The 13,025-nt window shown below is 42.0% G+C and overlaps 1 protein-coding gene across 3 annotated transcripts in view; it reads right to left on the bottom strand.

Moving 5' to 3' along the window:
• The window catches only part of myh11a (myosin, heavy chain 11a, smooth muscle), a 57,206-nt gene extending 50,697 nt beyond the window's left edge, over positions 1-6,509 (bottom strand). For all 3 annotated transcript variants that reach the window (XM_017715754.2, XM_017715751.2, XM_037536318.1), the window contains exon 1: positions 6,357-6,509. The gene's annotated coding sequence lies outside the window, so the exon portion shown is untranslated. The remainder of the gene's footprint in view (positions 1-6,356) is intronic.
• Positions 6,510-13,025: the final 6,516 nt, after the last annotated feature.

Below are 13,025 nucleotides of genomic sequence, written 5' to 3'. Positions count from 1 at the left end.
GTCAGTACAGAGTGAGAGTCAGTACACAGTCAGTACAAAATCAGAATTCAGTACAGAAGAGCATACAGATTCAGTACAGAGTCAGTAAAGAGTCAGCAAATAGTCAGTACAGTCAGAAAAGTCAGCACAATCAGGACAGACTTAGCACAGAATCAGAAAAGAGTCAGTACAGCCAGTACAGAGTCAGTTCAGAGTTAGCGTAGTGTCAATACAATCAGAAGAGTCAGCACAGAATCAGAACAGAGTCATTGCAGTCAGAACAGAGTATGTACAAAGTCCACACAGAGTCAGTACAAAGTCAGTAATCACCAAAGAGTCAGAGGAGAGTCAGTACATAGTGAATACAGAATGGTCCACACATATTCAGTACAGAAGTAGTACAGTCAGTACAGAGTAGGTATAAAGTTCAGTGCAGAATCAATACAGATGCAGTATAGAGTCAGTACAGAATCAGCACAGAGGAAGTGTAGAGTGATGAACATTCAGTGCAGAGTCAGTACAGAGAATCAGTACAGATTCAGTACAGAGTCAGAACAGGATCAGTACAGAGTAAGAATAGAGTGAACCACATTGATTCAGTCCGTACAGAGCAGGCCGGAGCTGCAGCGCTGATGCCTTTACAGTTTTGCTTTTCTCCTTTGGCTTTTGCAGCTGATGTGCAGTCTCGTGCTGTGATGTCCTTATATGGCAGATTTCTCTGCAGTGGACCAGAGACCTAAACAGCAGAGCAAGTGAAGTCCCAAACAAAGGCCTTATAGGGAATAGTATGCCTCCAGCAGGACTGCCAGTTTACTCCAAAATGATAACACAGAGCAGGGATAGCAGGGTGGGGGCGGCCAACTCTAATACTGCTGACCAGCTGATAGGAGGATTGCACGTAATGTCCCGGCACAGTATTCCCTGCGTGTGAGAGAAGTCCGCCGTCGCCCAGTAAAAACAGGTGCAGCTTTTCTACAACACAAACTGTGTGTTCGGCTAATTGGCTTTTCATGGCTTTGTTTGAACGTGAACCACTGAGCATTTCTACTAAACAAATACTTATAATTTATTACGCATGCAGACACTGAAGTCGCTCCCTGCATTGTGTCAAACCTTCTGTGCACAAACACAAACACTTTGAGGTCAGAGTGACTCATTTCCTCTGTAACGGCTGAGCTCTTCTACAGACACAAAGGCAAAGGTGCTGCTGCAGCTCACACACGCTAAATAGCAGCGAATGTGATCTAACAGTGCAGTGCGCCAACACACCCAGCGGGTCGCAGATTAGCTAAAATACTGCACTAGCATGAAGGAATTGCTGCCAGCAACTTTGGCACCGCAGTTTCACCAAAGCGGGAAATTCTTACATTCGTACTCTGAAAAAAGCAGAAACGATTACATCCTGGATTTATCTGTAGTTAGCTGAGCTGAGCTGGTGTTACCTGAGTGTAGTTAACTGTAGTTAGCTACACTGTAGCTCGCTATAGTTATGTGAGGTGCTGTTAGCTGTGCTGCAGTAGTTGTGAGGTGCTGTTAACTGTGCTGCAGTAGTTGTGAGGTGCTGTTAGCTGTGCTGCAGTTAGCAGTAGTTGTGAGGTGCTGTTAGCTGTGCTGCAGTAGTTGTGAGGTGCTGTTAGCTGTGCTGTAATAGTTGTGAGGTGCTGTTAGCTGTGCTGTAGTTAGCAGTAGTTGTGAGGTGCTGTTAGCTGTGCTGCAGTAGTTGTGAGGTGCTGTTAGCTGTGCTGTAATAGTTATGAGGTGCTGTTAGCTGTGCTGCAGTAGTTGTGAGGTGCTGTTAGCTGTGCTGCAGTTAGCAGTAGTTGTGAGGTGCTGTTAGCTGTGCTGCAGTAGTTGTGAGGTGCTGTTAGCTGTGCTGTAATAGTTGTGAGGTGCTGTTAGCTGTGCTGTAGTTAGCAGTAGTTGTGAGGTGCTGTTAGCTGTGCTGCAGTAGTTGTGAGGTGCTGTTAGCTGTGCTGTAATAGTTATGAGGTGCTGTTAGCTGTGCTGCAGTAGTTGTGAGGTGCTGTTAGCTGTGCTGCAATAGTTATGAGGTGCTGTTAGCTGTGCTGCAGTAGTTGTGAGGTGCTGTTAGCTGTGCTGCAGTAGTTGTGAAGTGCTGTTAGCTGTGCTGTAATAGTTGTGAGGTGCTGTTAGTTGTGCTGCAGCAGTTGTGAGGTGCTGCTAGCTGTGCTGCAGTAGTTGTGAGGTGGTGCTATTAGCTGTGCTGTAGTTAGCAGTAGTTGTGAGGTGGTGTTAGCTGAGCTGTTGTTAGTAGTTGTGATCTGATGTTAGCCATGCTGTTAGCAGTAGTTGTGATCTGGTGTTAGCTGAGCTGATGTTAGTAGTTGTGAGCTGGTGTTAGCTGAGCTGTTGTTAGTAGTTGTGATCTGATGTTAGCTGAGCTGGTGTTGGTAGTTGTGATCTGGTGTTAGCTGAGCTGTTGTTAGTAGTTGTGATCTGATGTTAGCTGAGCTGGTGTTAGTAGTTGTGATCTGGTGTTAGCTGAGCTGTTGTTAGTAGTTGTGATCTGATGTTAGCCATGCTGTTAGCAGTAGTTGTGAGCTGGTGTTAACTGAGCTGTTGTTAGTAGTTGTGATCTGATGTTAGCTGAGCTGTTGTTAGTAGTTGTGATCTGATGTTAGCCGTGCTGTTAGCAGTAGTTGTGAGCAGGTGTTAGCTGAGCTGTTGTTAGTAGTTGTGATCTGGTGTTAGCTGTAGCAGTAGTTCTGTGATGATATTAGCTTAGTAGTTAGAAGCTGTTATGAGAGGTGCAGCTAACTTTGGTTCCTTGCTGAAAATAGCAGACCAGCCTCAAGTCCATGCTGGTTTGTTCCATTTTATACTGGTCAGGTGTTGATAAACCAGCATACCAACATCCAAAGAAACCTTTTTTTTGCTAGCAGAGGAATCTTAATTGATGTTATGTGAGCTGGTGTTAGTTGTGGCTGTGTGTGTTGTTGTTAGCTGTAGTTGTAAGCTGTTGTTAACTCTTGCTGTGTAAGATGGTGTCAGGTGCAGTTGCAAGCTGTAGTTGCGCGAGCTGGTGTTAGCTGTAAGCGGCTTTGTTCTGGCTCAGTGCTAACTGAAGACAGGAGTTTTAGTGGATGCTTAATCTCTGTCAGTCTGCTGATAAGCTGTGAAAAGGGACAACACCGTCCAGCTCACCAAGAAACCTCAAAAAGCCTTCATTTCTCAACATCATCAGCCCCTTGCCGCTGTAGGTGAAGCGACAGCTTATTCTATGAAACACAGGGAGCAGTGAGGAACACACTTAACCCAAATGCCTTTCAGCAGAACCAGTGAAGCCCATGGAAAACATTCACTTTAAAAATTAAAGGCCCACATAGCTGACCAACTAAGGCAGAAAGTGTCCAGTTGAGACCATGGACAACTGAGGGAAACAGCCATTCGAACACTCTAACACAACAAACAGAGCGTTCAGAGGAACTCTGCTGTAATTAAAAGCTGGGATTTCCTGCATCCTTTGGGAAGATCCGTTGACCCTTAATCTCAATGAAGTTTGAGGAGTTTCGTTTCAAGTACACCACTAAAAAATCCATTTTCATTCCTTGCATGTCTGCTCGTTCCTCATGATGAAGCTGAATGCTCGCTCTGGGTCCTTGACTGAGTCATACTTCATCTGAAGGAGAATCAGACACTTTCATGGCTGAAATAAACCCACATGAATGAGGCTCGCTGGCCTGAGCTCAAGTCGGCCAGATGCCCAGAAGATCATGTGACCTTCACATTCGCTGGGATAGAGCTGTGTGACCTCCTGCTCCTGTGAACAACTTCATCTCTCTTTTCTGTTTCTTCCCATCCCTTTTCTCACTCCATTTGTCTTTTCTCATCTAATTTACTTTCAGTACATTTTTTACTAGCTAGCACTTAAATAAATAAAAGCTCGATAAAATTTTGCGGTCAAATTGCATGTTCTGAAGTGCAAATAAGTTACACATCCTTTATAGAGACACACTTCTGCACATTTTATTACTGTTTATTTACTGAATTTAACACAATTTTGCACAGTTTTGCCACATTTTATGGTTTATTTTCCTCCCAGTCATGTGATCAGTAACTATCCACTAACGTTTTGGCTAATTTCCTCCAAACTGATGTGACACTAAAGAATCACATATTAAATAATGACGTTAGTGCAGAAAGCTGCTTTATGGCTAAGATTTAATAGCATTAGCATTAGCGTCATGGGTGTAGGACACCGTAATGAAGCTCAGGTAGCGCAAATTAAACCAGCGCTTCTTCCAAAACAGGCTTCAGTTCGTGACTAGAATTAGAGAAGCGCTCTGAAATGGGCTGCTGCGGCCGAGGGATAATGAGGAATCCAGCAGATGACCAGCAGAATCGCATTATATTGTTAAAGCAACAAAGGCTAGCGTTAACCAAAGAGCTAAAGAGAGACTGAAAGTCCTCAAGAGTCCGATAATAAACTCACTGTTGTGGCTAAAAGGGTCCCTGTTGAACCTCATCTTCCCTTTTTGTGCTGTGTTCAGTTTAATATTTGAAAGGAAAAACAATGAAATCATTAAATTTATAAACCTCCAGGAGAACTGTATAAAGTCATCCTGGCTTTTTGAGCCAAGCGCTGTAAGAGCTCAAGTGGAACTCAAGCCGTGTTTTTGAGCAAAGTACTGCCGTATTACAGTTTCCGAAAACAAGGTGATGCGTATAAATCTCATGTCTAAAACCATTAAATTTACATGTACATCTGCTTCATTACATATACTGTCACACATCATTCGTTTCTGTGTCTTTCTAAAACTGTTCTATCAATCAAAGATTCCTACAAAGCAAACAGCCTTCAGTGACGTAGCGCCGAGAAACACCGCTTCAGTTTGAGATGCGGCTTCAGTCAGAGGCTACATGATGCATCGTTAGTTATCATTATCGTGATGTTGGCCTTCGGAATACTGATGTCACAGATATGCAAATGAGCCTTCAGCCAACCATAGAGTAGCTCACAGTGTGCTCTGGGCTTCCTGACCAATCACAGCTCCAGGTCTGTGGCTGTTCTGATTGTACTGAAGCAGACTGGTGTTCGAATCCCCATGCAGGTGAGCACATCACACTACACAATAAAAGTCTCCCTAACTTCACGTTCTCCTGCATCTGTAACACTAATTGAATGTAACAACATCTGTTGAGTGTGCAGTATGTAGACCAATGCTGAATCACTACAGAACGTGCTTTTTAAGGCTTAATTTTGGGGGAAAAAAATTTAATTTTGTAAAACCGATTCTATAAATTATATCATAATAGCAGCATGTGTTGTTGTGATCCCAATAGTGAATTTTGATTAATATTGTGCAGCTCCAGCCGGGTTCAGAGTGAGCCAGACCCTCTCTGTGGATTTTCGGCTAGTTTTGCTAGACTGACGTTGCGTGCGTCTGCTTCACCACATCTCTCAGAACAGCAGCATTTGACAACCATATTAGGAAAACAGGAAACTCTTTGGTTAGTTACACTCGTTCTTTTTTTCTATCTCACAGTGAAAACTGTTTCCTCCAGCGTTTCCCATGACGGAGACACTCAGAGCTCCACTTCACCCTCTATTTAAGGCTGTAATGGCGTTTGGTGGGCACTTTTAAAAGTCTGTGGGTCACTTCGGCAGTTTAATAGTCAATCACAGAGATGAAGCTGCTGTGCATTTTTTCCCCAGCATGCACTTACACCTGAAAGGACGGTTAAAGTGCTAATAGTGTGCAGCTCAGTTCATACTGAGAACTCATTAATGATGTAACGGAGTCATAAGAATTAACCCAATTAAGATCCGCATCATATCCATACACACAGGTGCAACACGCTAAGCCAGCCGTGCTGACATTCATGCCAATTAGACACTCATTTCTTTAATCCCACACGCTTACACTGTAGCTCAGCCTGCAGCTCCATCAGCACCAGCAGCTTCTTTTACTGAGCACACATATCACAACATCTTCTACTCTTGTGCTACAATATTGTTGCTGTCCAAAATAAACCCATTTATTCCATTCTCCATTTTCTGTGATTTCCAGTTTTTTACATTGTGTGAGAATTTCATGATCATGGGACCAACAGAAATGTTTCGATAATTGCTTCAAATAAATTCTCTCTACATCAGCTTACATTGAGAGTAAAGAAGGTTTTTGCCCTCTCCGGTAAAGTAACCATTTTGGAGAGTTTTCTTTGGACAGCGATGATATAGTCACGACATAAAACATCATATTGAATACGTTTTATAAAGTTTCTCCCTAATAAGGTCTCAGATCTCCCCAAAGCAGCCTGATGTTCAGCCAGAGCATCAGTTACAGTCAGCACAGTAGAGGAAGCGCACTCAGAGAGAGAGAGGCAGGAAGCAGAAATAAACTCTCAATACTCACTCTGTCACCTGGATGTGGATCAGGATCGGGGTTCTGATTTGGATTTGGGTTCAGATTTGGTTTGGGTTTGGAGAGTTGTGGATGTGGAGGCTCCTGTTGTGCTCTCCAAAATCTTAACAGTCCAAACTGCTCCAACACTCAGCCAAACACATTTAAGCTGCAGGGGGAGGAGCTGAGAGAGAGAGAGAGAGAGAGAGAGAGAGACTCCCTGGGGGGGGTTAATTATGATCAGTGAAACCTCTTACAGACCAGAAACCAGCCAAGCACAGCTGGCTGCAGTTATGTATGCAGATATGCAGTAGTTACATATATGTAATAGTTACATATCAAGGACATTACAGAACAAAAGGATGAAAGAAAACAGTAAATCAGTTTAAACCATTAAACAATTTAAACAATACTTAAAAAAAAACTATATTTAGCAAGAAAGTGAGGAATTATAAATATGTAAATTCTGAAACAGCCCTATCCCCTCCCACCACCCGAACTCCGCCCCTTCCCTCCACCTTTACAGAAACACAGCCTCCTACACCTGAACTTCACACAGACTCAGAGTCTGAAGAAGAGACTGAAACTGATGAACGTATAGAAGACCTTCACATAACTTTTGTATTAGCAGATTAGCAAAAACTACAGCATCAGATCTCACTCTATCTTTATGAAGCACAGTATACCCTGCTAGAACAACCAGCATAGAGCAGTATAAACCAGCTTAGACCAGCACAAGACCATTATAAACCAGCATAAACCAGTAGCACACCAGTACCAGAGCATCATAAACCAGCAAAGACTAATAGCAGACCAGTCACAGACCAATAGCAGACCAACATTATTCAGTATAGACCAGGACAAGCCCAGCACCAAACAGCACAAACCAGCATCAGATCAGCACCAGGTCAACATAAACCAGCATAATCCAGCACTAAACCACTAATAGAGTGATATAATCTATCCAGCATCAGACCAGGATAAACCAGCACAGACTAACACCACACCAGCTTATTCCTGCTCAATTCATGCTGGTCTGCACTGTTTACCTGCAGTGTTCAGTTCTTCACTATATGAATGTTAAATCCTCAGTGACAACAACAACAACTGCTAAACGGTAAACAGTGCTATTTAGTACAGTATGGAGATACTTTTACTGTAGAAAGCTGGTATCCTGCTAGCTAAGCTAGTGCTAGCATCTAATGCTAACTAGGAGAGTATGGTGGAGCTTGTGCTAGAGTTAGTGCCAGAGTTAGTGCTAGAGTTAGTGCCAGAGTTAGTGCCAGAGTTAGTGCCAGAGTTAGTGCCAGAGTCAGTGCCAGAGTCAGTGCCAGAGTCAGTGCCAGAGTCAGTGCCAGAGTTAGTGCCAGAGTTAGTGCCAGAGTTAGTGCTTACTTATGTAATTCAGAAACTTCACATAGCAGAATTGAATCTGTGGTGTAAAGAGTTGCAAATTGTCAGAAGTGCATGTATGTACATAAACTTTTGATCTCTTCTCTGAGTCAGTATTTGTTTTAGATATGTAGAAATGTACAAAACCATTTCCAGTAATGTTGGGACGCTGTACAAAATGTAAATAAAAACAAAATGCAATGATGTAAAAATCATTTAAACCCTATATTTAATAGAAAATAGTACAAAGACAACATAAGAAATGTTGAAACTGAGAAATTTTATGCCAATTTTGAATTTGATCCACAAATGCAAGTTAAAACTCTTAAAACTTTCTCAGTTTCAACTTTTGATATGTTGTCTGTAGTATTTTCCTTTAAATATACGGTTTACATGATTTGTTTATCATTGCATTCTGTTTTACTTTGCATTCTGCATTTTTTTGGAAATGGGGTTGTAGTTCATCATCAATATTGAATTATTATGGGTAGAACTGTATTTATCTAAATCTGACTAATCAGAGGGGCAGGGTTTAGATGGAGGCAGTTTCAGTTAAAATAATCTGCATTTTCATAATTTGCTTCTCTACCATTTTAGCTTCTTGAACATAATAATAATAATTATTATTATTATTATAACAATTAACAATTATGTAACAGTTATGCAACATTTAAATGTGATTTGCAGCAGAAAACTCTATCATCACTTATTGTTCTCTTTTAGTAAATATATGTCTGTCTGTTGTCTGTTTTAATTTACAAAGACAGCATTGCTTCCTGATTTTAAATGCTTTAAATCTTTCCAAGCCTAAAATCCTAACATTCTTTGTTCATATATAATTCAGTTTGTCCATGACGTTTTTGTTTCTTTTCATATTTGCTCCATTTCAGTCACTGATGAGTAAACGAATGAACTCCTGCAGCAGCACTGGTTTAATTTCAGTATTCATATTCAAGCAGGCTTAGAATATACTATTAATAATGGAGAACTATTACTATTTAAGCTGTGATGAGCTAATCAGTGCTGTCTGAGTTCAGCGTGACCCAAAATGGCCAAAACGCTGTTTATCACAGGAGGAATCCCACATACATGTGCGTGTAGGGAGATTCCCGTCATTACACACTGCGTTGAGTCTCTGAGAGCCTTTTTGGGAGCCCAGCAGTTACACACATCACATTCCAGCCTGTTCCCACCACCACTCGAATGCTCCCCCTACACCCCCACGCGCTCCAATGGAACTTCCTATAAAAGGACAACCTCATGATGTGCCCAATAAATCATGTTTGTGATGCCTGATGTTTCCAGGGCCGGTTTGGATCCGTCTGCTGAACATCAGCCGCGTTCACATATATGAAGAGATTGTGAGCAGGTGGTTCAGTCCAGCCTGAGCCCACTGTGTCCATCTGACACCATCACGGCTCGCAAGACTAGCCCAGCTAGCACGTAGCTGAGCCACAAACTCACAGCCAGCTACATAAATCACAGCCAGCCACCTGTGATACCTACATTACAAAGATAATCCTACATGTTTCTCATTTAGTGTGACTCAAACTAAGCATTATTTCCTTATAAAATTCATCATGAAGATAAAATTAGGCTACAGCCTATGAGCTAGTTAGAACGGCTGTTTACCCAGAGGACAAAATGTCTTTCTTTAAAAAATCCTCTCATCCATCTCAATACTGCATTAATGAAGTTCTCCTTCTTCACTAACAGACTGCTGAGAGAGTTCTGTGATCTAGAACAGAGCTTTATAAGAAAATGCTGAGACCTCACACTTTTCTTAAGGAAATTTTACTCAGACTCCAAAGAGTTAATCCACATATGTGACAGTATTTTGGTCAAAGTGAGAAAATCTGTGTTTTATTTTTAAGGAGCCAAATTTCAGAAACAGGAGAAAAGCGGCTTCGGTCTCTGATTTCAAACAGGACTTAACCGAATTCCGTAACGTTAAGATGAGGCCTCTGGGAGCTAATGTAACGCTAACTCCTGTACAGTGTGAAGGAGCATTTTAGCCTAACTGTGATAGACTGACTTTTGTTGGTTTTGCTGTTTGTGTGACTCACATTCATAGAACACTATTGATGAAAAGTCTGAGTTTTGTTATCCTGCCCTGCTAACCACTAGTTTTTTCAGTATGGTGGCTGCTCAAGATTGGGTTTCAGTGTAAATGTATTCCCTGACAAAAAACTTGTAGAAACCATTAAATGTGTCTGTTGGTTACTGATGGTTTTGTATTGCATTTTGGCCTTTTTAAATGAGTTACAGTGTACACGACCCTAATGGTTTAACAAGTGACCTGTGGATGATTCTAAATGCACTTGAATTAAATTCTGCTTTCCTGGATTAAAATGTCACGTACAGCAGCGGTAGCGACTAAATATGCATAAACATGTGTTGAGTTTCCTAGAAGGTGCTCGGCTCTCTGCAGAGAGTCTGAGATGGATGAAGAGGAGGAACATTAGAGCAAGTGCACCACGGAGAGAGAGAGAGAGAGAGAGAGAGAGAGAGAGAGAGAGAGAGAGAGAGATGCACTCTGTTGGACGTGTGTTGTGCCATATAAGGTCAGTGGGGTCCGGCTGGAATCTCGTCTGCATTCTGTGTTTAAAAGGAAAGACCGAGTGACTAAATATGGTTCAGCCTCAGCAGCACAGTGATGGCATTGTTACAGCCAACAGCACCGCGCACAGAAACAGATCTGTACACTATTTACTAACTCGCAACTCCCCCCACTGCGGCCCGCCAGCATCCACACCAATTAAGGGAAGTGGACGACAGCACCTGGTCAGACAGTGGCTCTCCTCAGAGGGAAAAATGGACCAGGAGTCAGGGCTGAAGTTAATTAGCACTGGTTTTATTAGCCTATGAAGCCTCACTGACGTTGATAAAGAGCCCACACTTTCAGCAGCCGGCAAACAAACATTTTTTATTTTTCTCCTTCTTCTATTGTTCTCTCATTTCAGCTTTATGGTGCTAATGATGTCACAGAACAACACACTTACGTAATTAAGTCTGCTCAACGTGTGAAATACCCCTGACATTCAGGGTGTCCTGTGTTGGTTGGCTGCTAAACAAGGTCCTTAAAGGAAAGTCTGTTCACATTGGTGGCCATCTTGGCAACACCACCAGAGAGGTATTCTCAGTCATACACGTCCAGACGCCCTGATGCAAAATGTTTGTTTTAACAGTTCTTCTTATGGAAATGCTCGGTTCTAGTGTGATAATGCACTCTTCCTCACATTAACTAAGATCTTCCTCAACTCTTCTTCTGTCTTCAGCCTGAGAAATGAAGAACAGTCACACTTTACACCAAACTCTTGGGAAAGTGGGCACATTTTCAGATGATCAATGCCAGCCAATCAGCACTCAGTAGCAGTAATGCCAACCAATCAGCTCTCAGTAGCAGTAATGCCAACCAATCAGCATTCAGCAGCAGTAATGCCAGCCAATCAGCATTCAGCAGCAGTAATGCCAATCAATCAGCATTCAGTAGCAGTAATTCCAACCACTCAGTTCTTAGTAGCAGTAATACCAACCAATCAGCATTCAGTTGCAGTAATGCCAACCAGTCAGCACTCAGTAGCACTAATGCCAACCAATCAGCTCTCAGTAGCAGTAATGCCAACCAATCAGCTCTCAGTAGCAGTAATGCCAGCCAATCAGCACTCAGTAGCAGTAATGCCAACCAGTCAGCACTCAGTAGCAGTAATGCCAATCAATCAGCATTCAGTAGCAGTAATTCCAACCACTCAGCACTCAGTAGCAGTAATGCCAACCAGTCAGCACTCAGTAGCAGTAATGCCAATCAATCAGCATTCAGTAGCAGTAATTCCAACCACTCAGTTCTTAGTAGCAGTAATACCAACCAATCAGCATTCAGTAGCAGTAATGCCAACCAGTCAGCACTCAGTAGCACTAATGCCAACCAATCAGCTCTCAGTAGCAGTAATGCCAACCAATCAGCTCTCAGTAGCAGTAATGCCAACCAATCAGCATTCAGTAGCAGTAATGCCAACCAATCAGCTCTCAGTAGCAGTAATTTTAAACAATCAGTATTTAGTAGCAGTAATGCTAACCAATCAGCACTCAGCTGCAGTAATGTTAGTGTCCTGCTGCCCACGTCCTGCTGAAATACAAGCTTCTACTTTCTAAAACTAAAAGAAAAGTTCTGGATTAGTGATTAGAGACTATTTTAACTATAATAACTATAATTTTTTATCCATTTATCGCCATTTACCTCATTCATTGAGGACTTGCTCACAGGCGTCCTCTGGTGTTTTGCCTTCATCACAAATACCAAACATAACTTTCTCAGAGAGCAGAGTAACAGCAGTTCTCTTTCTCTTCTCTCAATGTTCAATCAGATAAAGTTTCCACAGTTCGAGTTGGAAGATGAAGTTTAAATCATCATAACTCGTAGGTTAATTGCGAAGGTTTCTAGCTTGTTAGTGAGACTGAGCAAGCTAAAGTTGTTTGGACGACTGCTTCATTCTAAAAACCATACAAAAAACCACAAACATAGGTCTGTATTTGAGTCACACTGTACGATTATGTCCTGCTGAAAATAGACCATTAGAATCAGTATGGTCCTTTTTCAGCAGAACACCTATTAAACCATGAGAATTTTTAGACTGTGATGTCAACCCATCAGGTAAACACAAAATACCATTAGAAACTGCTGGACACTATCAGGAACCAGCAGACACTTTTGTGCATTACAGCAAATCATGCATCAGATTGTTAACTGGTCCAGATACGGTCAGTACAGTTTCTTCACTTCCATAATGACACAAACATCCACCAGTGTCAAGCAGAGAGATTCAGCACCTCAGAATACAGCGAGAGAAACTGCAAATGGACAAAAACGTCGCACTGAAAATGAGGCGACAAATCAATGTTATTAACCCTGAACAGATCAGAAACGCAGCTGTCAGTCATGCAGCGGTCCGTAAACAGACGGCAGTTCTGCACAACATTGAACTCGAACGATACAGTGATTACAGCTTTGCCAATGTTAATATACTTTAGTCTGTGTTTATAGATCACAATGAATCATACAGAATCAGAAACCGCATAATAAATAAATGTTTTAGAGATACTGAACATCTCCACACGCTTTGGGCCAAGTTATAAGACTGGGGTATTAGCAGCCACTATTTGTTGTACATTTGTTGTGCTATAACTAAAGAAGAACTTTATACACCAAACACATCTTGGCTGATCAAGCGGTTGGTTAGTGTAGTGGTTAACACCTCTGCCTTCTATGCTGTAGACTGGGGTTCAATCCCC

Source organism: Pygocentrus nattereri, chromosome 30 (assembly GCF_015220715.1).
Source record: "Pygocentrus nattereri isolate fPygNat1 chromosome 30, fPygNat1.pri, whole genome shotgun sequence".
Taxonomy (NCBI): domain Eukaryota; kingdom Metazoa; phylum Chordata; class Actinopteri; order Characiformes; family Serrasalmidae; genus Pygocentrus; species Pygocentrus nattereri.
Note: the sequence above shows the minus strand (reverse complement) of the source record. Positions and strands in the feature narration are given on the sequence as shown.